Source organism: Rhinolophus sinicus, linkage group LG10 (genome assembly GCF_036562045.2).
Source record: "Rhinolophus sinicus isolate RSC01 linkage group LG10, ASM3656204v1, whole genome shotgun sequence".
In the NCBI taxonomy this organism is placed as follows: domain Eukaryota; kingdom Metazoa; phylum Chordata; class Mammalia; order Chiroptera; family Rhinolophidae; genus Rhinolophus; species Rhinolophus sinicus.
This window is the reverse complement of record NC_133759.1, coordinates 12,222,143-12,247,023: the sequence shown is the minus strand read 5'-3', so window position 1 is coordinate 12,247,023 and position 24,881 is coordinate 12,222,143. Positions and strand designations below refer to the sequence as shown.

At 47.1% G+C, this 24,881-nt stretch overlaps 1 long non-coding RNA gene across 1 annotated transcript in view; it reads left to right on the top strand.

Annotated features, from left to right (window-relative positions):
- LOC109445394 (uncharacterized) overlaps positions 1-24,881 on the top strand; it is a 221,570-nt gene that overhangs the window by 32,004 nt on the left and 164,685 nt on the right. Inside the window, exon 2 of the long non-coding RNA XR_012489610.1 lies at positions 20,418-20,517. This is a non-coding gene — a long non-coding RNA (uncharacterized LOC109445394). The remainder of the gene's footprint in view (positions 1-20,417; positions 20,518-24,881) is intronic.

Here is a 24,881-nt window from a genome sequence, read left to right as displayed (position 1 = left end):
TTCTTCCTCTTCAGGAATCAGAAGGACAGGAGAGTCCTGCACCAAATGGATCAAAATCTCAAGCCTTTGCTTCAGAGCAGGTAGAGGAAGAGGGCAGAAAGCATCCCAGCCTTTCCTTTGGCATTGCACAAACCAATATCCTAGGCACCAACTCGACCCACGGTAATTCTGGCATTTTAAAATTTTATGCTCTGGATGTTTTTAGAATAATTGCTGTGCCTCGCGAAGCTGTGTCTGCCTTAGCACAGGCGGCTTCCTCCCTGCGCTCCCCACAAGCCCTGTTCTCTCATGGGGGCTGGCGTAAAGGAAAAAGATCCCAAATGGCTCACCAGTCCTATTTGGTTAATCTGCTGTGTTACAGTGAATACCCCTGGGTTTGGAGTTCATTGGAGCTTTGCAGTAAAAGGAGAAAGAGAGGACATATAAAATGTTTTGTAATCCTCTCGTCTCTTGGAGCAAAGATTGCAATTTCTGGTTGAAAGGAACTCTAATCTGCCTTGTTCTGTTTGTCCCAGGGCAAAAACTACAACCAATACCCCAAAGTGGCTTCTTTTCCTGATGTGTGTACATATACCTACACATTCACCTACTCCTGCAGGGCTGTAGATGTCACTCCTGTTTGGGGCCCCTCTGCTGCTGTTCTGGACCCTGTGCTGGGCCGGGTGGCTGTAGGGCTGGGACACAGATGGTGCAGCCACATCCTGGGGTAGGGAGCCATTTCCACACTCCTCCAGGAGAGTTTCTGGAAGCAAGACACAACTGCTCACAAAGAGTTTTCTTATCAGGAAAATGGCGCCGGGGTCTGGGCAGAAGTCCTGTTCACAGAGTGGTCTGTACGGTGTGGGCACAGACGAGGCTGTGAATGAATACCACCTCCACGCTCACCCGCCCCCACAAGGGCAATGTCTGAATCTCCTCTCAGTCTGCAGTCCTGTGGCTCCGTGTGGAAATGGAATGAGTGGGGGTCAGGTGGACGGCTTCGTGTGGAAGTAGAGGGGCAAGTCCTGGCAGCAGTGTCCATCATAAATGAGAAGGACTTTGAAGAAGGCTTTTCACCCAGGATCCTGTGAAGGAGAATGAAGCCACCAGGAGGGCAGAGCTCATGGCGCCCATGATTCCCATTTACTGTGCTATGTTTTTCTTTCAAAATGAAACTATATGTATGCATTTCCCCACTAATACTTGAATATTGTAAAAAAATTAATAAATTCAAACACGATAGACAACGTTTAAATCCTCCCATCCCATGGAGGGAACCACACTGTTCATAGCTGGATAGACACAGTCATTCAGACTTAAAAAGTGAATAAATATATAGATATGTGAATGACATAAATTGTATTACATAGATGGAATCTCTTTGATTCTGTTCTCTCTCGCAACACATATTTGTTTTCCCCCATGTCTGTGTAACCCAGTGTCACCAGCGTCTTCCCAGGTCTGCCCATCTTTACATGGAATTCTATCTTCTGGAATTTTGGACACCCCCCCTCCCTTCTTCCTCCCTGCTGGTCTAAGGACCTGGCATCACACACAGGTCCGTGCTGTTAAGACGGGATTTTAATGGTAGCACTATATATCTTCCATTTTGAGATTTGGCTTTCTGGTATAATTTGATTTAACAAGTATAATTTAGTTTGGGACTTTCTGAAAGCTTTTCTTTCTCTGCTTCCTTTCTGCCAGGCTTTGATGGCTCTGCTTGCTGTACATTTACTCTATTTACCACGGCCCAGTGCAGGCCCTGTGACTTGGGAGAGGTTTTGCACCTGTATGGGGCTCACTCCTGGGTCCAACTTAAATCTACATAACATATGCAGAGGTTGCTATAACCAGCTTAACTGCACCTTCCCTCACCCCAATGGACAAAGCAGAACTCAATAGAAAATTCCACTACAGGCTGAAGCAATTTACATCCTGGTTAGAAAATGTAAAGCTTGAGCTCAAAGAAAGACTGGACGCAGTAGTTTGCAGTAGTTTCCAGCGGACTCTGCCCAGCCGACCCTCCTTTCACTTTAATAAATCTTTCTTCTGGATTTCTACCTGACTTGTGAATGCTTTCATGACCCGGGAGCTAGCAGCCAGGACAGGTGGGCCCCCTTCTGCAGTTTTGGCTGACTTCTCACCCCAACAGGCTTCCCTAGGAAGGAAGGTTGGGGACAGGTGGATCTGTGTTTTAGCAGATCTTTTCCTCTCTGATGACCATGGTGACATTGAGAGAGAGAGAGAGAGAGAGAGAGAGAGAGAGAGAGAGAGAGAGCCAAAGCAGGAGGGCCCCTATAGCACCAAGACCACAACGTGTGTTTTGGGATCCCCACAATTCATGAAGTATTTCCTCTGTTGTTGCCTCCCAGAGAAGGTGAGTCTGTGAAGCTTTGAACTGGTCTATGCTCCTCTGTCTGTTCTGGCCTCTTATTTTCTTCCTTCCTTTTTTTTTTCTTTTCTTTTTTTTTTACTGGAATGTAACTGACATGCAGGAAAGTGCACACATCAGATATTTACAGTATCACATAAATGAGATTGTAACCATCTGTATATCTACCATCCGGTCAAGGTACTGGGCATCCCAGTGCCCCCCCCCCCCCCCACACACACACACGTTTCTCTTCCCGGCCTCCTTTGCAGAAGCTCTTCTGGCCGCCTGTTGGGTCACGGGTGCCAGGAAGCTCATAGCTGGGCCACTGCAGCTCCTACCCCGGGACATCACTTCCTCAACAAGCCCCGCGCCTCCCCAGGACCTTTTCCAAAGAAGTCACCAGTCTGGAGGGAACAGCCTCTTCCCTTCAGTTTCTTGGTTCTTCCCAACTTTCAATTCTTCCAATTTCCTGCATCCCCGCTGAGGCCTGGACCCAGATCCAGACCAGAGCTCCCAGCAGCCACCCCCTGCGGCCCTGCCACAGCCCAGAAAGGGTTAAACACAGGAGAGCACCGGCTCGGCGCAGTTAATCCGGGATTCTCCGCACTGATCTCCTTGCCTGTCATTTGCATTTCTCTCCTTTGTGCAGCCTTTTCTTCCTCTCTTTCCCCTGGCCCAGGCGCCTGCATTAGCATACCGCGCCAGGCGCACGGGCTGCAGGGCCCCCCGCTGCGCGCCAGCCTGCGCAATCTGCAGGCGCCATCAATTTTTCAGCACTTTTCTCGTTTCTCATTACAGTCAGGCCCAAGCGGCTCCCCACTCAACACCCTCCCCAAGCGTCCTGCTGGCAAGCTGGCGAGCCGGGTTTGTCAAGTCCCCCCTGGCCCTCCCCAGCATGCCCTTGCTTGTTGAAGCGCCCACCATAATTAATCATAGTACAGTATTAATCCTGGCCAAGGCTGTCTGCCTGAATAATTATGTCAACACGCTCTGGTGCCTGGGTCCGACAGAAATTTGACCAACCTTGAGCACTGGACAATATCTCTGTACCCCGGGCCGGCCTCGGGGGGCCTGGCTGCATGCTGGCATGCATGCACACACATGCACTGGGCCTGCTTGCACACATGTACAGGCACACGCTGCACGCAGGTGCTAGGGAGGAGCAGAGTGGTGGAACTCAACAGCAAACAGCATTTCTTTTCAAACCAGGAAACATGGACACACAATGAAGTTATCTTTGGGTACCAAAGTGGGTGGTTGTCATAGCGATGTGTGCATTATTAAGAGAGTGTTGTTCATCCTGGCTGCTCATCTTATAATGAGGCTGACGCATTATCACGTTGAAGCAAAGTTGGCTTTTGCTCTCCTTTCTGCTGTGGGCCTGGGGTCCGGTGGGGTCCCCAGCTGCAGCTCCAGCTCCAAACTGGAGCACTGACGTGCAGCATGCATCTTTGATTAGATTACCCCATCCTCCTTCCCTGCTCTTCTAGGGGGACACATGCAGGATTGTGGAGCTGGGCAGGTCTCCTGGTGACTTTGCCTATTATCTGTCCCATAGCGCGTGTCTACTATAGTTTGTGACTCACTTAAGGGCACCTGCGAATGATGTTGTCTCAGGTAACTGGGCCTGTATGAATTAAAATTCTAGATTGGCCTGCAATCAGTTCCTCTGCTGTCCTTCTTCACCTGTTTCTCTTGCCCAGTCAGTCCCAGGAAACCAACCCAAAGGACCAAAGAGCAGCTTTGCATCACGACCACCATTTAATGGGGACTTCTTTCTTTCCCAGTGGTCATTGCAATTTTGTGAGTCCTCCGAGATGCACTGAAAGTTCACCATCACCTCAGGTTTGGGTTCTTGGTGACTCACTTTATGACCAGATGTCCAGTTAACTGTAAATCAGTTTGGAGATTGTTTGCCATTCCTTTTGCTGTCTGCTCCTGCTCGGGTGTTTTATAGATTGCTACAAGGTCTATGGGGCTCCAGTTTAGATTTCATGTAGCTTGTGATTTTCATCCTCCCCTTTCTATTGAAATTAAGCTGCTTCTAATTTTGCTCACCGTTTGGGTCAGGGGAGCATCCTCTACAAAGAGAAAGGAGAAAGTCAACAGGGTAACCCGCTGCCTGAGCGTGCCATCCAGTGAGATGGTGGCCGTGGACCTGACGGGGAGTGCGGGAAAGGAGGTGTCTTGTACCTTCCTTTATTATTAAGCATTGTGTCATGGCGAGCAGAGAGGCTGCCCTCCCAGGGACAGCCATCAGGACGCACAGAGGCCCCAGCATTGCCCATCTCTAATCCACCAGTTCCTGCAGGGCCTTTGGCAGCCCGGACCATTGCCCAACGATGGGCTAGCATTTTGTGGTGGGTTTTCTCAGTCCACCGACATGACAATCATCTGGGGACTGATTAGAAAATGCACATTCTAGAGTCCCCTGACCAATTGGAGCTGCCATTTTCAACAAGTTCCTCAGGTAAATATGATGCACGTAGATTTTGTGTGTGTGTGTGTGTGTGTGTGTGTGTGTGTGTGTGAGCCTCTTTGTTGATTTAATAGTGTGCTTCCGTTTCCTTGTTCCCTTTTTAAAAGTAATATAGGGATATGGCGACGTTGGTTCAAACAACTGGTCCTCAGACTCCCTCCTCAGAAACTCCTACATTTTTCATTTTTAAAGTATCTTTCCTGAGATACCCTTTGCATCATATAAATCCCCTTCACATCCATAAAGGACAGCGTCCTAAATGCACTGTTTTGTCACTTTCTTCCTTCACTATGCAATATGTCTGGGCTATGGTTTCATATCAGCGCACTGAGATCTTCCTCATTTAAAGAAAATGGCCACATGGAAGGTTTTGTATAGGATGTAGCAATTCCGTGGGTTTAGAAGAAAGCTGATTATCTGCTCCTCATCAGGCAGGTCTCTCTCCTCCGGCTTGAAGAATCTGGTCTCACAAGTCTGCAACAGCACCTGGGAAAAGGCAGGCAGTTGATTTTTTAAAGCCCTACTTTTGACCAGCGGTGGCCTGTCTTGGTCTGGGTTGTCCAGGGGTAGACCCTGAGACCAGGATTCCGGTGTGGGTTGGTACCTGGGAAGTGATCACGGGACACCTGTAGGAGAGTGGGGACAAGCTCGGGTATTTATACACCGACTTCTGTCAGCCACTGGTGACTGTGGTTGTTTGTGGGAGGTGGAGGTGTTAAATGCCTGGGCGCTTCTGGTCCACCTCTCTGGCTGGTGGGTTCCAGTGGCCAGAAAAAGCAGATCAGGCAAAGAGATGCAGGTACCAACAGCTGGAAGGCCTGCAGGGGTGCCCTGAAACAGTAAGGGCAAGGAGATCAGGTTGGGGCACCAACAGTGGCTGCCACACAGCTCGACGCCAAAGCCTTCAGATTCATCTCTGTACTCAAAAAGAGCAACGGACACGGGTGTGGTGCCAGAAAAGTGGATATTCTATTTCTAGTGCTGCTCCCACTGGTTGGTGGTTTGGGGTGGGTTGAGTCATTCAACCATATGGAGCTTTACTATCCTCATCTGGAAATGGGGTTAATATCACCTACCTCTCAGGATAGCTTTGAGGATCACATGAAATTTCTAGTTTTGGAGAAAGGGCTTTGGATCTCTACATGGGGGTCATTGCCGTCACTGCGCAACAGCTGACCCTCCAGGAAGGTGTCCTTCCGAACCTGCCCAACACCACCATCACGTCTGGCCAACTCAGAGCCCCCCTTCCCTGAAGTCATGTGAGTTCTTCTCCAAAAAGGCCCAAAGCCAAATCCAGACAATCCAAATGGCCCCACAATGCCAACATGAGTAGGAACAAAATGGTTCCCAGGGGATCCTTTCCATTGCGAGAGCAGCAAGCCCTTGAATCCGGGGGTAGCCAGACCACCTTCTGTGTTTTTTTTTCGAACAGCCTGGGTTTTAGAGTCAGAAAGAATCTTCAAGTTTGTTTAGTTTGTTAGGTTTTGCCTCAGAACCATTTCTTGAAAGAGAGTCAAACACAAGTCAAACAAAAGTGGAGCTCTCCTCCACTGGGATTTGGTGGGGGACCCAGGCTCTCCATCGGGGTCCAGCAGGCCTGTCTCCCCCAGTCTCTGCAGCTTGTAAACCTCTGACCTGTGTACTGCTTTTAAATGAATAAGGGAAGAGATGGCAGTGTTGTGATTCATTGCTGGTGTCTCTTTAAGTGGGAAACCAGGCCAAAGCTCTCTGGGAGGGGGAAAAAACTAGTTAGAGTGGTTAGACCCCAATCTCGGAGAGGATGCAACTGGTGGACACCTCCATTCCCTTGTTCTGATTCTCTACTTTAAGGATAAGTTCTTGACTTCCTTCCCCACCCCCACCCCCACGCTACCAACTCTGTCCCATGGGAAATTTGTCAACTCTTTTGCTGTGAAACTCAGCACACTCCTTCCACCATCATGCTTTGCTCTCACGCACATAAACCAACTGAGATTCCTATTTCTCACTGGCCCCAAGGGACTGTCCTGCTGGGCCCATCTCCCTCCCTCAAAGCCTTCTGCTTGGAGGAGGGAGAGGGGATACCCAGAGAGACCAGGCAACTTGTCTAGTGTGGTAAAGCATGTGCATGCGTCTGGCTCAGAGTGGTTTTGACTACTTGCGTTTCCAGTCATTGTTAGTCAACTGCTTTCAGGCATCTTCTGTTTTGCCTTTCCTCTTATCCAAATTAGCCTCCTCCAAGAGGCCCTGCCCTGTCACCACTCCAGTAATCAGCCAAATAGCACTGTGGACAGTCAGATTCTTGGCGATTGATGGGCACATCTTTTTGCCAGGGGAGGAACAAATGGAAATGGGATTAGATGTTGTCACATGGGTTGGCAAGAACAACTCTGATGTTTTTATCACAACTATGCCACTTCCTGGCAGGCAGCCCCCCTGATCCTCAGTTTCCCCATCTGTAAAATTGGGATTGTGATACTTTCCTCGTTGGGTTGCTGTGAAAACTACACAGAATGACATGTGTAAAGGGGCTTTGGAAATAGGAAAGGCTTAAGAAGTAGAAGCAATTTCTTTATTGTGTCTTTTTGATGGCCATGGAGGTGTAATTTCTGTAAGGGTGAATGAACAGCAATCTCATAGGGAACCTGCCATGGGGTACAGAAGACACCTGTTTCCCCAGGGCACCATGCCCTGCCTGGAGAGAGGTGTTACAGGAGCTGAAAGTGCCGTTCCCACCACAAGGCTCTCTGGGGAGAAACAGGGCAGGAGTAAAGGGAGAGGAGATGATTCTGGGGGAACTGGATGTGATCAGTTATTTTAGAGAAAGGCTGGCCAGAGGGAAAGCCAGCCTCTTGTGAACTGGAGTGGGCTAGGCCTGAACTCAGAGTGTGAATGGAGCCCTTCTCCGTGTACAGAGCCTCTGACACCAGGAGATGGTGAAGCCAGCCGAGAATGGTGGGGAGCACAGGAAAGGTCAAGAGGAAATGCAGGGGTTTCCTCCAATTACTTGGTGAAGAAATACTGGGATTCCATGGTAGGACAGCATTGAACTGTGGGTAGTTTATAATGTATCTCATAAATGTGGAAGGATGATATTTAAGAAAATATACACTGGTATTTCTATTTTCAGCTCCTCATTTTTTATCATAGTGGTCCCCCTCCCCCTGACCTTCAAGGAATGAGGAGACCATCCTCAGATCATTGTTTCAGGAGACAAAAGTGACAAGCGAAAAGTAGAATGTAGCCTGCAAGTTTCTTCCTGACTTTGGGCTCCAAACACAGGAACCCTCAGGGCATGGAGGGAACTCATGCTCAGGAGACAGACCAGAGTGTTTGAGGAGAGAGGGCTTCTCCCAGGGTTGGGCAGGAAGGGAGCCAGAAGGAAAGCGGGCACACTCAGAGCTCTCACTCGGTCCTCCTCACAACAGAAGCCTCAGGTGTGCCATGGAAAGTGCCGGAAGCTCAGCTCCAGTACCTAAGCAGGTATCATTTCTAACTTCTCTTCTGAGTTCACTTGCTCTCATCTGCTTCCTCAGTTTCCATCCCAGATGGAGTCTGTCTCTCTGCTCAGTCTTCCAGCAGAGTATCAGTTTGGCTTTTATGTTTTCTTTATATGCCTCCATGCTTTCTCTTAGCTAGATGACCTAAGCTTCTTGCTTTGAGAGGAGAGTTTATCCTACTCCATGAATCAATCATCATGTGTATTCATCAGTTTTTATTGCAACAGTGCAGCGTAACAAACAGTACACATTTATGGTTTTTGCTTATTGGTCTGTGGGGCATGGAAGGTGGCTCTGCTTCAGACTTGAGTGACTAAGGAGTTCCTTTCTCTGGTACCAGAGGCTCCTGGGAGCATGCCCTTCTCATGGCAGCTGGCAGAGCCTCAAGAGGCCAACCTTGATAAAGTAAGTGCATTTAGAGCCTCTGCTCATTTCACACCCACTGACATTCCACTGGGCAAAGCAAGTCACATGGCCATGCCCATTGTGAGTGGGTGGTGATGTCCATCTCGCCTCTTCTAGTGGGGGCACTGCAGAGTCCCATGGCAAAGGATGTGGGTGCATAAGGCTATGGTGGGAGTACTGAAGAGTTGGAAAGAGTAATCCAATTTACCACACTGTGTCAGGCCGCATGCTCTAGGCAGCCTGGGAGAGCCAAGTATCTGACTGCTAAGGAGATAAATTCCCCTTTGGTGGTGAATCCTCTCTGTGAATTACCAAAAGGTGCCCCTTGTGGGCAGATGGATTAGCCAAAGTGCTCCTTCCTGTGGGATAAGACAGCCCCCAATCTGGGTGCTTGGCTTGGCAAGTGGAGAAGGGGCGGGAATTCAGCCCCCACTTGCTCCCTGGGAGAGCACCCTAGTGCAGGGTCACCGGCAGGTGTGTTTACTGTGACCTTGTGCACGCCTAGGGCGTAGCTCACAGGGGACTGCAAAAGCATTTTTGTCATAACTGACTTAAGCTATGCTGGCTAGAGCAGTCGGGGGTAGTTTTCTGTTTTTGTCAATCCAAGTTGAAAAGCTTGTGGGTTGTTTTATTTATTTATTTATTTATTTATTTATTTACTCCACCTTCAAAAAAGAAATGAGGATTTTTTTTCCTTTCTAGAAGTAGCCTTGCCAGCCAACCACATAGGCTAAAGCCAATGTAAAAAACAACAACAAAAAAAAACCCCAAGCAACCAAAAACGAGATGGTTATGAAACATTCGTAATTGTACAGTAGCACATCTGTCTTTGAAGAAAGGCCTTCTTCTTTCCCCAGGGATGACCGCATAACCCACAATTACCCTCACATTCCGGCGTCAGAGGAAACACCACACCTCTTCGGACAAGAGTAATAACCATTCTGACCACACAGGCCCCTGAGTGCAATGGTCTATGTTGACGAGCCTTGCAGAGCAGATGAAGTGGGTAGTGTGTCCCATTGCTGTCCTGCAGTTTGTGTGGTGGCCAGGTGTGTGAACAGGTCACTTGTACCTTCAGACTTCCTAATTAATACAACAAATGATTGGAACTCCAGAATCTTTACCAATCGGCAGGGCTTCAGTTTGAGTTTGGGGGCAAGGCCTAGGCTTTGGTAGATGGAATTGTTGGTCCTGCCTCCCTTACACTGCCCTACGTCCTCATCCTGGTCACGGTCCCATTGCAGTGGGGTGGAGTCCCCAGCCCTTGTCTTTGGGCCCAGCCATGTGACTTCCTTGGGCCAGTGATATATGGGCAGTGAGATAAGGCCAGTTCTAAATGCATCCCCCTTAGATATGGGCCCTGGGATGAATACATATGGAGTAGACATGAATCAAACCTCAGTGAGAGCTGAGACGAGCCACATTCAAAGCTTGAGGCAGAGCAGCCCAGCCAAGCCCAGCCTGGTCAAGCCAACCTCCAGCTGAGCCATGGACCTGCAGACCCACAGATACAAGAGTAAAAAATACGTAATCATTGCTCTTATTGGGGGTTGTTCATTAAACAGTATTATTGCAGCAAGTTAACCGATACACTCACTTTCTAATAGGATGCCCTAGTACATTGACCTTGGACACTAGACTTGGCAGGGGCATAGGAGGCACCCCAACAGACAGGCCACTCTCTTTTTGACTTGAGGGCTGGCATCTGCATGAAGGAGAAAGTGTGTGACTCAATTAAGATACAATTAAGATCCTCCTCCATGGTCTCCCTTTTATCTACTGTCCTCATTGTCCTGCTTCCTTTTCTTCTCACCGTGGGGATGGTGTGGCTGTTGCATGCTGATGAGTTTGTCTGTGGCCCAACTTCTGAACTAGAGATGTCCGGGTAATTAATTTGGATTTAAGTTCCTCTAGCCAGCGCTTGACAGACCCACAACTGAGCGCATTGGAAGGCCTTGATTTCTCCTGGGCATTTTTTGGGTACGTAGAGGTCAAGAGTCATTTAGTACCTGTCTATTCAAAGTCAGTCTCAAAGTGAGTTTTGAAAAATGTATGAAAATGTACAGTTGTTTCAAGTGACTTAGTTTACTCCTGGGACCCTCATCCCACCTCCCTAATGGTATGAAGTTTATTTGCATTTCATCTCTACAATTTGGTAACAGAGCAATTCTCCCTCATGAAAGTATAACATATTTGCCAGGCACAAGGCTTGGCTGGAGCTCAGGCAGACTATGGGCCATAACACAAGGCCCCCATTGAAGTAAGGCGATGAGCAGCTAGAAATGAAAATGTAACTTTGTAAGACAAGTGAGGAAATAACTCAAGAAGTAATAGCCTCAGTTTTACACATCATTGTTTCTGGATGCACAGTGAGCTCTCCAACTTTGCATATGTCTTTGCCTTCTCTCTCCCCCAGCCCCCCATTTGAATCTCCTCTAAGGCCTGGTCTTTCGAGATGTCATCAGGGTTAAATGAAACGAAACCCTGGAGTGCTTACCACGATGGCTTTCCAAAATTTTTGCTGTGATCCACAGTAACAACTGAATTTTGCATCAGTTCCCAACACACACACACACACACACACACTTTTATAGAAGTTTCAAGTTTCACTCTTTGTCTTAGTCTGGGTTTTCCCTGAAGTAGACCCTGAGATAATGATTCATGTACAAGTGGAAAGACCAGCGGGGCAGTGGAGAAGTGAACCGGGGAGACGAAAGAAGATATTAGAGAGTGTGTTATCAGTATACTCTCCCTGGGGAACTCTGAAAGCAGTTTTTGTGGGAGCCAGCCTTCAAAGTGGCCCCCAGGGATTGTCGCCTCCTGGAATTCATGTCCTAGTATAACTCCCTCCCACACGGAACTACGTGTGGCCTGTGTGTCCGGTAGGACACGGAGGAAGTGATGCCTCCGTGGTAGGCAGCCTCCGAGATGGCCCACCTAGCTCCATCTCCTGGTGTTCACGCCCTTGTGTAACTCCCTTCCCTAGAGTAGGGTCACTTATAACCAATAACAAGTGACCCAGTTCTAAGCAATAGAATATGACAACAGTGATGGATGTCACTTCTGAGATTAGGTCACAAAAAGACTCTGGCTTTGCCTTGCTCACGCTCTCTTGCCCTTTCCTTTACTGAGGAAAATCCAACTCCCCTGTTGTGAGCTGCCCTGTGGAGAGGCCCACATGGTGAGGAACTGGTGTTTCTGGCCAGTGGCCCACGAGGCCCTGAGGTCTGTCAACGGCCCTGTGAGTGAGCCTGGAAGTGGATCCTCCCCCAGTGAGCTCTGACACACCTGCAGCCCTGGCTGCAGCCTTGAGAGAAATGCTGAGTCAGAGGCACTCAGCTAAGCTGTTCCCATATTCCTGACCCCAGAAACTGTGGGTTAATACATTCTTTTCAGCTGTTAAGTCTCGGGGTAATTTGTTATATGGCTGCAGATAATTAATGCAGCATCTGACTTTTGAGGCGAGGTCACTTTGGTCTCTCGTTCTCTTGGATAACAGCCCTGGGGAAAGCCAGCCACACATCAGGAGGACACTCAAGAAGTGCTTTTGGGGGTTCTGTGTGGTGCTGAACTGAGGCCTCCTGCCAGCAACCAGCACCACCATGCCAGATGTGCACATGCGCCAGCCAGGAAGTGGGTCATTCAGCCCCAGTCAAGCCTTCCCACTGACTGCAGCCCCAGCTGACATGTTGACTGCAATCTCATGAGGGAGCTGGAGCCAGAACCACCCAGTTAAGCTTCTTCTGAATTTCTGATCAACAGAAACTGGGCGATACTAAATATTTATTGTTGTCTCCAGCTGCTATGTATCGGGGTAAATTGTTATGCAGAAATAGATAACTAACACAGCATAGAACAAGTGACTCAGAGTTATTCCTCCCAGTCGAAGGATCCCCATCTGTTAGTGGATGAGGATTGCTTTTTGGGGTAGCGAGTAATTCCCCCAGCATTTATTTGTGGGCAGAGAAGGCTTCAACGGCCAGAGAAAGCCGGCAAGCAGAGGTGCAGGTTCTGGCAGTTGGATGTCTGGCTTGTGTGTAACCAAAGGCAGAGGTGAGGGGATATGAATGGAGGGTTCACAGGACCTGCTAACTCTCAAACTTGATTTACATCTTACCTACATCATTTCCCTTCCTCCAGGCGGGCTTGGAGCTCCTACTCAGTCTTCAGAGCCTGGTTCCTCCAGGGTGTGATCCCGGGTACCCGGAAAAGGAGAAGTCCAGCATCTTTTTACATACTTGTGCCCATCTGTGGTGCTCTGTTTCTTGGGTGTTGGTGTTTCATGGGCCAACACTGACTGGTTGTTGATACTGTCTGTGACACGAGTCCACACGCAAGGCTTTCTTCCAGGTGCATGTCTAGGTCCATGAAGGTCCCTGCGGTAATTCCCTGATGAGGACTGACCTCTTCCACCCCCCACTCAGCGTTCACTATGGAGTCTCCTGGTTCTGCCCCTCTGTGCCTGGCAGGCAGGCCAACTTAGCAGAGCGTAGAAAAGATAAATCAAGTCCAGCCACTTTCCGTGATGTCTGCTTGACCTGTGGGGGACCCACGTCATCAGCCTCACCAAACAACTGAGGTGTGGACTCTTCCAAGCTCTCCTCTTCTGCCTTCTGCCTCTTCTGCAGGTGTGTCCCCTGCTCAGGTGAACATAGTATACCCCCGAGGTGTAAGGGGCCAGGCTCCCAATCTTGCAGGAGTCCCAGATCTGTACCACTGAGTCTCGGAGCCTTCTCACTTGACTTTGCGGGGGAACAGCACTCACACCCGTTGGGAGGAATCACACTTCTCATATCCAGCCCTGCCTTCCAGTCGGTGGCTCTGCTGTGGGTTCTACCTTCTGTTTCTGGAGCAGCAGGAAGGGCCTCACCCAGCACCCTGTAATACAGGTAAAACGACTTTCATTGTGCTGGGCAGTGGCTACTCCATAAATATTCATGACTCCTTCTCAGTGTCCATGATGGAACCTGCACCAGGGTGGCTGGCCTGAGGACATCGGGTTTAATACACAAATGGGGCTCGCAGAGAGGGAAAGGAAAGGGCACGTGCGTCCCTGTCTCTGAGTGCAGAGCCTCTATTCACTGAAAGAATGAAAAATGAGCTGGTACAGGAGCCTTTCCAACAGAAAGCAAATGCGTGGAGACGCTGAGGTCTAGCATCAGTCTCGTGCTTATGGGGGCACATGGGGTGGTGGACTTAGCCTGGTCTTCAGTGGCCAATCCCCACAAGCCAGGGGCTTCCCATCTTCGGCCCCAGGTGGCTGATGTCCCACTTGACACTTTTCTATAATATGTGGCCATACCCAAGACCCTCGCCATGCACCCTCCCTTCCAGAGGCTGCACAGGCTCCCTCTCCTCCCCTTCCCTTTCTTCCTTCCTTTCTTGTTCCATCCCTATATTTTTGTATCAACTACAAAGGTCAGAAAAACAAATCAATGAGAAGGACCCAATAATCCTGAGACCTGACTCTGGGATGGGAGGTGGGGAGGGAAGCCGCTCAATAAAATGAAAGAGAATTTAAAAATTCCCTGAACAAGGCACAGCATGGGGTCTGGATCAAAGGGCCAGGCAGCTTCACGTTCATGTGCAAATGCTGGACGCTCCAGGCTGGGGGAGAGCTAGCCCTGGGCCTCCGACCCCTCCCCCTTTCCCTTCCTCTTCTCCTTCCCACCTGCCTTCCAACACACGTACGCAAGAACCACGCACGAACGTACGTGTGCACGCACGCACACACTCTGACCACCACCTGACTGTTAAGGATCTGATGGTGGGTTTCCGGAATCTGGGAGGCAGAGGGGAGAAGGCATTGGCAGGCCATGTATATTCCTTAGTGGTCCCATTTTCTAAGGCTTTCTCAAGAGCCCCACTCACAGGAGAGACGTAAAAATGCCCTTTGAAGACCTGACAAGTTTATGGATAGTGACAGAGGAATTGTCTGTTGTTAACCTGGCCTTTTTGGAAGCGACCTTGGAAAAAGGTGAGAAAATAAAAACCCATCAGTCTGCAAAGAGCTGAGTCCACTTTTTAAAGTCGCTTCCTAGTGAATGGCAGCTCTTGCATGAAGTCCTTCCTGACACCTAGCACCACCACCCCCTTCCACCCTGGAACCTGACTGAGCACGCTCCCCGTGAAGCACCCACTGTGCCCCAGTACGCTTCACCTGGGTGCAATTCTCTTCATCATTAGTCTCTCCCATTCTATCTGGCTGTTTCTTGAAAGTTAAGGATCTAAAACAAACCCTGCATGGTTGCCTTGTTTTTGTTTTGGCAAAAATGGTTTTATCTGGGCTATTGCTTGCTGCAGTAGATCAGAGAAATTACAGCTAGATGCAGGGAGATGAGAAATTTGAGTAGGTTTAATAGTTGGCAGCCCAAAGCACATTGATTTGTGCCTTTTTTTTTTCACGTCTTTTTCTTTGTTTTTCTCTTATTTATGCAGCAACAAAAACAAAAATAAATCCTGTATCTGTAAGCCACTTTCCACATTATTCCTCTAACAATTCTGTGTATGGAATACATATTATTCCTCCCCTAAACTGAAACCTCAGAGAGTTAAAGTGACTTGTCCATTGCATGGACATACCACAATTTATTTATTCTTTTATGTATGGACGTTTCAGCTGTTTCTACTTGGGATTTATAGAAATAAAGCTAGTACTATGAACATTCTTCTACAGGTCTTTTGTGGACTTACGTTTTCATTTCTCTTGAGTAAATACCTACAGGTGGAATAACCGGGCCACAGACGAGGTGAATGTTTAAGTTCATTAGAAAGCCAAACAATTTTCCATAGTGATTTACCAGTTTACACTCCCACAAGCAGTGCCCAAGAGTTTCAGTTTCTGCATATCCTCACCAACTCTTGGTATTGTCAGCCTTTGTTTCTAGCTATTTCTGTGAGACTGTACGGGTATCTCATTGTGATTTTAATTTGCATTTCCTTGATGACTAATAACGTTGAACACCTTTTCATATATGATTTGGCCCTTTGAATACCTTCCTTTTCATATGTGATTTGGCCGTTTGACTGTCTTCCTCAAGCCAAAAGGAATGAACTACTACTCCTCACAATAACAGATTAATTTCAAACACATGTTGAGTTAAGGAAGCCAGGCGCAAAAGAAAACATACTGTCTGATTCCATTTTTATGAAAGAACAGACAAAAACTGATCTATAGTGATAGAGGTTGTAATAGTGGTTGCCAAGGGAGCTGGGGTGGGGTTGTTGACCAGAAACGGGCATGAGAGAAGTCTCTGTGAGTAATGGAAGTGTTGTTTATCTTGACCTGGGTAAAGATTTCACAGGATTTCTTTCCTCTGGCTCTATGAGCTCAGCCTGGCCCTTTGCCAGAACCCCTCTGTGTGCTCACCTAGGGTCCCCTGGCTGTCATACCTGATTCGCCAGCCCGAAACAGGGCTGGAGAAGGGAGACTGGTGAACCACTGAACCACATTTTGCTTCCTCCCACGTTAATAGCTTTTGCTTCGTCACACAACTAATCCATCCCGCTTAGTCCAGTTGTTCATGTTTTGCACTGCATAAAGGTACCTGACAGAGGGAGTGAGTAGGCCCTGCAGCTTCCGCTGTAGGCTCTGGCTATGGGCCCTGGCTGTGCCCTCCAAATCAGGTACCTTTTCCTAAACATCCTCCAAGAGGGTATATGTTTTATAATTTTGCTGGAAGTCCTCCTTTAAGTTACCGGTGGCATTGTGGCTAAGACTGGGTCATGAAAAGCTGTTCATGAGCACAGCCTAGATTGGTCCTTCTTGAAATAGCAGTTTCGGATCATTTTGGTGGGGAAACATCTCTTCTTAAAGATAGAAGCCCAAGTTGGGAACATTTTTATGCTTATTCATTCATTTTTTCATCCCTTTTCATCTACTCATCATCCATCCTCCGTCCAACCAATATTTTCTTTGTACCTAAGTGAATATTATGTACCGCGCACCATGCTGGCTTCTGGAGATGAATTGGGTGTTTTGGTTTGTTTTGTTTGTTTGCTTTTCTTTTATGCTGGGGATGCAATGGCATTTTTATTTTTACACTTCTGTCTCTGATGTCCCAGGACTTTGACACATGTCTGTCCAGGGTGTGAAAAGTATCTTCGATTTCCTGGCTGGAGAGCATAGCTCTGCCTTTGGATATCACACACACGCTGGAGAAGCTCCACCAGGCACTTTTCTCAGCTTTGCACCATCAGCTGTCTGTGGTTGAGGAGTCTTGCCTGCATGAGCTCATTTGTGCTGCTATACTGTCTGGTCTTTTGGCACCAGAGGGCTAGTGGAGGGTCTGGTATAAAATGTAGCCTCTTCTTCCCATTTAGATGCAATTAAAGGATGATCTTGCATTCTGAAATAGAAAAATAAATTAAGGTCGAGTACCATGACAATCAATGTGATAATTCCTTTCATTTGTATAGCACTTGACCTTCTTTCACACCATTTCCAATTAAATATCCCAATCACCCAACAATAGGAAGGTAGGGGGTAGATGTTATCATCTTTTATTGTGGTAGAAAACATATAATGTGAGATATAGCCTCTTTGCAAAATTTTAAGTATACAGTGCAATATTGTTAACCATAAACACAAATTCTCTTGAAATTTTTCATCTTGTATAATTAGAGCTCTGCACCCATTGAAAGTAATTTTCCATTTCCCTGTCCCCCCAGCCCTGGCAATCCCCCATTCTACTTTCTGTTTCTGTGAGTTTGACTACTTTAAATACCTCATATAATGGGAATCACACAATATTTGTCCTTCAGTGACTGGCTTATTTTTCTTAGCTTAATGTCCTCAAGGTTCCTCCATGTTGTAGCACATAACAAGATTTCCTTATTTTTTATGAACATGTGAATAATATTCCATAATTTGTATCCACCATGTTTTCTTTATCTGGTCAGCCATTGATGGACATTCAGCCATTGATGGACATTCAGGTGGTCTCCACCTCTTGGCCATTGTAAGTAATGTTCTGCAATAAACACAGGACTGCAAATATCTTTTTGAGATCCTGGTTTCAGTTCCCTTGGATAAATACACAGAAGTGGGATTGCTGAATCATATGCTGGTTGTATTTCTAACTTTTTTTGAGGAATTTCCATACTGTTTTCCATAACAGTTGTACCGTTGGGAGGTAGATATTGTTAATGCACATAGGAACTCCCATTGCATTGATCAACTAGACACATTACCCTACTGCTTGTAACCAGGGCTGGGTACTAACTTCTGACCTTTAATGGAGCCTCAGCAGAAAAGAAATGTCAGCCAGTTACTTTAGCATTAGCCAGGGAGTCCCAGCGTTCTCTTGGGTTAGGGAAATTCCTGGTAACCCTTAGCATCCCTGTTGGTTCCAGTACTTCTGACCAGCTGGACTGCAGCTGGAAAGCTAGGGAGGAGGTGGGTAGTTGGTGGCCTTTTCCTATGTGATATGGGGAACCGAGCAGGGAGAGAAGGAATAAAAGGCCCAGAGAGATAAAGTAACTCGATTAATGTTTCTGGCTGGGTAGATGGCAGAGCCAAGAATAGAATTTTAGATGATAAGATGATACAAATTTGTCTCAGAGCAACTGACCTCATGTTGCATTATGGGATTTTTGTATCCAAATAAAGATTTCAATCATTTCCTATTAATCTTTTTATTATTTCTCGTCTGGTGATGGAGTTAGCAGAAATGAGATGATGTTACATGAGTCACAAAGAGGATCCGTCTTAAAGAGACATGGCCCTGATTCCTAGATGGGCGTGTGTGTTGTTAATACTGGGTTGGCCTGGGGCAGGTGTTCGTAAAGTAGGGCCGTGGTTATAGGTGGAAAGTGGGGGCATGGGGATTTACTGGGGATTTCCTGCTACTCAGACTGGGAGAGCTCATGGAGACGGGTGGGCTAGCACTGACTGAGACTGTGTAAAACTGGGTGATGCTTGGATTTAAAAAGCAGGTTGATGTTCACGGCAGCAGGAAAAGACCGTTGAATGGGGCAGTGATGAAGACTGGGGCCTTGCGCTGGAACAGATGCTTGACTTGGCAGGTGAACTGGCAAGCAGCTGTCCAGAGTAAAGGCAGACATGGAGAAGACATTTGAAAGACCCTTAAACCTCATGTCAGAGAGAATCAGACCCCATATTGAAGGACCTAACATAGGCTTTGTGTCTGGTAGGCCCTCAACATATATTGGTTCCCCCAAAGATATTGAGTAAATAGAATGACTCTAAATAACCCCAGAGCAATTTTAGGAGAACATTTGTATAAGGGATAGAAGGTTCTTTGCAACGAGATGGGTAATGGCTTCTTTGTTATAAAAATTGTGGACACCTTGGCTGAAACAGGGGTGGGGAGGCCCAGACTTCTTCTGCATTGCTATTTGGTATCTGATATTCCCCTCAGTGAACCCATGAATCACCTTCTTGGAACCCCCATGGTTCCATGTCACACAGGTTAAAAAACCACTAGATCAAATGATCTCTAAAGCAATTCTAACTCTGAGAGTCAATGATTTGTATCATTAGCAAATTTCTCCATCAATAATTCCTCACTTTGTCATCCCTGAGGTCTCCTTGGTTTACTTAGCTCCTATGTCTTAGCTGTGTAGATACTGGGTTCGCATAGCAGGGATTGTGGGGCCATTCATGGCTTTTTCTAGCAGAAGGCATTTCTCAGTGAGCTACTCGGCAAGAACTATTCCCAAGAAGACCAAAACATTGGATACGAACCATCTTTCTTCCTTCATAGGTCTTTGAACAGAACTATGGTAGATGGCAAACATGGCCATGATTATTCTCCTCCCTGTATTTACAATGTGACTTTGCAGCTCTTCACATCAAGATGTGGAGTCTTATTTCCTCACCCTTTGAGTCTGAGATAACTCTGTAACTTAATTTGACAAATAGAATGTGGTGGAAGTGACATTGTGCCTATTTTGAGCATGATCAGCCATCATGTGACAAACCCAGGCCAGCAATCCAGAGTGTAGAGATCATGTTGGGTCAAGATGAGCCATTTTACCTGAAGCCATCTTACATCAGTCAGTTCCCAGCTGACCTGGCAGCTGACTGAGAGGTATGAGTGAGTTGAGACCCGAAGAACCATCCATTTGAGCCCAGCTCAAATCATCAATCATGAGCTAAATAAATTGTTGTTTTAAGTCACTGAGTTTTGGGTCATTCATTACACAGCAAAAGTTAACAGATAAAACCCATTAGCATGTACAACACCAAGAGTGAACCCGAATGTAAAATATGTACCTTGAGTGATTATGATGTGTCAATGTAGGGTCATCAATTCTAATAAATGTCTCACTCTTGTGGGGGATGCTGATAATGGGGATCTATGCATGTAAGGGGGCGAGGGTCATATGGAAAACCTCTGTACCTTCCTCTCAGATTTGCTGTGAACCTAAAACTGCTCTAAAAATATAGTCTAAAAAAAAAGTTAACAGATATAAAGAATTAAGGTAATGACCAGTTGCCATGGAGGCCCAGTGTGACCCTTTATGGCAGAGAGAATGTTATGTTCTCCACAAACTAATTCATTTTCTCTTGGCCATACAGGTATACTAAATTTCCTAGCCTCCTTGCGTCTAAATAATGCCATATCACTAGTTCTGGCCAAATGCAATGTGAGCAGAAGTGATGAGTGTCATTTCTGAGCTGGACGATTAAGTATTCAGTATGCCCTCCTTAAACTCTCTTTATTTCATTTGCCAGCTGAATGAAACCAGAGTGACATCAAAGACCATCATGGTAGAGCCACAAGATGGTCTCAGATAGCTTGGAAGAGAGTACGTCACCTGTATCCATCTTTGAGGTGAGCTCTTTATGTTATTTTAAGCTACTAAGATTTAGAATTTTTTGTTATAGCGGCTAGCATTTATTACTCTGACTAAAACCTGGTTAGAGACAAGGCACAATTCTTGTCCTAGGGCTCAGAGGGAGTTTCTTTTCAAAAGATTCAATTTATTTTTTATTTTAAATCAATTTAAAAATTAGATAATACATTCACATGCTTCAAAATAAAAAAGATACAGGAGGATTTGAAACAAAAAAATCGCCTTCTTATACTTATCTTATAGTCATCCAGATATTTTTTCCAGGTAATGTTAGGTATTTCCTGTGTATCCTTCAGAAATATTTTGTGCATATGCAAGTAAACAAGCATGTATATTCCAAATGTATAAACTTCTGCAAATGGTAGCATGTTTTACATATTATTGTATGCCTCACTTTAAAAGAAATTTGGAGAACTTTCCTTACAGTACATAAATAGTTTCCTTTTTTTCAGCTTTGTACTATTACTATGATGGACCTATTATAATTAATTTATCTATCTCCAAGTTGATTATTACTTAGCATGTTTCTAATCTTTTGCTAACAGAAGCAATGCTGCAGTGACTCCATCCTTATACATGTCATTGCTTACAAAAGTGTGAGTTTGCCTTAGAGACAAATGACTAGAACTGGAATCAAATAGCAGTACGCATTTATGTTGTTGAAGGAGGTTTCCAGATTTTCTTCACAGAGATTTTGCAATTTATGCTTCTTCTATCAGCAATATGTGAAAGTACCTGTTTTTTTACACTCCCCCCCAAACAGTTGGTTAATCAATGTTTTGCTTTTTGATGAGCTGATGACTTCTCTATTAGGAGTGGATTGTGAATCTTTTCATATGTTCAGGAGTTGTTGGCTTTCTTTTGGTGAACTGTCCTTGTGCTTTGCCCATTTTCCTATGCTATTGGATTGTTGGTCTTTTTCCATTACTTTGAGTCACAAGGTAGAGGTGGGTTTCATGTTGGGAAGTCAAGAGACTCTGCCTTTCCTACACGCAACTGAGCATAGAGCTCAGAGAACTCAGACGGGAAAGTAACCATTGCCAATCCACCTGGACATGTGGAGCACAGAGGAGAGTCTAGCTTTGTTCAAGGTCATAGCCATAGGGCCTCCCAGAAGCCTGGCACACAAGAAGCACTTAATAAACATTCACTGAATTTCCAATCAGCAAATGAATGAATGAATGCCAAATACTGAAGATTAGATTAAAAAAATTTTCTTTTTCATCACTGAGTTCCTTCCACAGGTTGGTTCCTGCCCTTACGAATGGTTCCATGGCAGGTTCCTGGGCATTGGTGCTGCCAGCACTAAGCACCCTTCTGCTACGTTAGCTGGAGGAGAGTGCCAGAGGATGCTTTAGGCATGGTTTTGTGCTCCAAAGATCCTCCCCACAATCGCAGGGCTGGGGTGGGGGGAGGGGAATTCCACTTAGAGCTAAATGGTGACACATATGGTGCCTAAGATGGAATCTCTCAAGTCTCACTTGGTCTTCCATGTTGTTACAGCTGAATGGAGGGAAACGGGTAACACAGACAAACGTTCTCTCTCTAGCCTGTTTTCCCAAAAACTCCAGTGCCTCAAAACCACTTCTAGGAAAGGCTCTGCTATTAGTAGACTTCGTTTGGATTCCTCCAGCAGCCGACTCTTAGACAAGAATTCATGCACAGGCTGTTTTCTTGGGAAGTGAAGGGAACTCTAGTGGATAAGGGGGAAAGTGAGTCAAGGAAGCCAGGGCACAGTACACTGGTGCTCCAGTGGCTGCTGTGGGTAACTGGCTCTTAACCCCACCGGCAGGGCTCTGGAGGCCAGTGTAGACATGTCTCAGAGCTATCCCACCCAAGGGCGGGGCGGAGAAAGCCAGGGTGTTCATACACTAACTCCAGTCTATTGTTGCTCTGGCCTGCTGTGTGGGTTGCAAGGGACGGGCAAGAGAAGGTCCTCAAGCAAAGAGATGCCAGCATTGGCAGCAGGGAGATTGGCAGCTCCAAGTGCTCTGGGTGAGGGGATATAAGCAGGGTACTGCCATCTCCTGCCCCAGCCGTTTCTGCTGTAGTCTTGTCTCCAGTCTGATCCACCTCATTCCTCCAACCCATTTCTTCTCAGCAGTCAGGGTGACCTTTCTAAAGTGAAAATCTGACCCACTCACTTTCTTGCACTTAAAACAAAGCATAGTCTCCTTAGCAAGGCTCACAAGGTCCTGGGTGACCCAGTGCTCTCGCGTCATGGCTCACAACTGTCCGCTAGCCCTGCAGGTTTCAAACCTGAGAGGCACGTGTCTCCCATTCAGCCACTGCCTGCCCACAGCACTCCTTGCTGCTTGGCCTTGCCTGGCACTCATCTCATCAACCTTGGGCTGGTCTCCCCGAAAGCTCCAGCTGCTGTGAGCGGCAGCTGCAGGGCCAGGAAGGCCCACGTGGCATCTGGATCCCCAGCCCCAGGCGCCTGGCATGCTGCAGGACCTCAGTGCTGCCTGTAGAATGGAGACAGGAATTTAAATGAAGGGAGGCGAGGCGTCAGGAGCAGGTCAGGGAAGGTTTTGAGGGAAAGGGAGCAAGTTGGTGTTGGTTAAGCACCTACTAGGAACAAGGAACTTTATTGTCCTTAAGTCATTTACTCTTCATGACAGTCCTGTTAGTCTTCCCATTAAAACAGCTTAGACCATGTAGGCAGAGAGAGGGCAAATGACTGTCCAGAGTCACACAGATGGGGCGTAGCCAGCTGCAAATGCAGGGGTTATTGATGTGAAAGCCCGTGCACTTTTTCATGACGCCGGCTTGCTTGTGAATATCCACTCTCCGCACACTGTAGGTCAGTCCTGTACATGTGACTCTTTACTCCTCTCAGTCAGATGCCTACCCCCCCCCCCCCCCCCCCCCCCGTCTCGGGGAGTAATGCCACACTGGTCTGAGGGCAGTGGGACACAAGGAAATCCCGTCTGGCTTCCCCTTCTCTCCGTGCCTGCCGCCCTGGAGTTGCTGGCAACGCTTGGAGCCTGGCTTAGCTCTGAATGTCAGCGTTTCTGTTATCACCCGTTATCAGCGCCAGGTCTCCCTGGGACAGAGTGCTTATTGGAATCCTCCAGAAGCCCACTTATCAAGCGTCCCACACCACAGAGGCCCTGGCTCTCTGGAAACAAGCCCCTTTCCGTCAGCCTGAGATGGAATTAACCTCCCGAAGGACTCTGTGCAGCCTTTATGAACCAATCACAATTGGTTACACATTGAGTTTCCATGGCTTTATTTTATTTTTCCTCCAAATCTTGTGGCTGTTGCATTAGGCACCCGCTCCACAAAGTTGCTTAGAAACTGCTTTGCGTCAGCGGGCTCATCCAGGTCCCCATGTGCAGGCAGGGCGATAAGCACCACTATTTATATATTTTTTAAATGCAGACATATAATTAAGGAAAATGTTCTGATGTCTGGAAAGTCCAGCTGGCACCGAACAGTCAGTGAGAAAGGCCTCAAGGTGGACCAGAGCTGGGGATTTCAATGAGAAAATGAATAAATAAGACCCCCATTCACTCCTCTCTCTGAATTTAGGGTCAGTGCCAATTTTAGGTGATTCACTTCTCTTTTTTTCCCCCAACCCAGTTCTTCTCTGGCACTGCCCAATCCTTCAGAGCTAAAGATGTTTCTGAAGGGGGAGACACTTCCAACTCCATGTCTCACTATTCTGAACAAGAAAAAGGAAGAGAAAAGAGAGGATGCAGATGGCAGTAGCCTCTGTGGTGCCCGTCAGCCCAGCCTCCATGTCCCCTTCTTCTGCTGACAGCACTTTGATTTTGCGTTGGGATACACCTCTCCCCTATTTAAGGCCCCAGGGTTTGTGGGGGTGACTCCACCCAGTTACAGGGAGCAGATACAGACTCAGGCCTGGCCAGGGGGAATGGTTCAGGCCTGGACACATGACTCAGGAGAGTCAGTCCTGGGACTTGGTTGGAACTCCGGGAAAGGTGGCATTTTCTTTCTGCGGGAGTTGCAACCCTGGTAGGGTAGACACCTCTTTCTGCTTGTGGTCATTTTTTTCACCATGTGGGAAAACTTGCTGAGAATGAAGGCAAAATAGACACTAAAGTTAGGAAATGGAGATCACGTTGTTGGAGTCACTGGGTCTTTTAGTCTTTTCAGTTAAATTTAGAGCCTTCTTTCCTCTTTCGTTTTTGCATAAGCCAGTTTGACTTGGGCTTTTGTCATTTGCAGCCAAAATAGTCCTGGAAAGCAATTGTGTGATTTCCTCACTGCTTCCACCCAAAATCTGCTCCCACCTTCTAGACAGGGCAGGACTTGGCTTTGTGACGGTCCTTTAAAGTCTTGATAACCATGGGTGCCAAGCATTTCTCCTCCA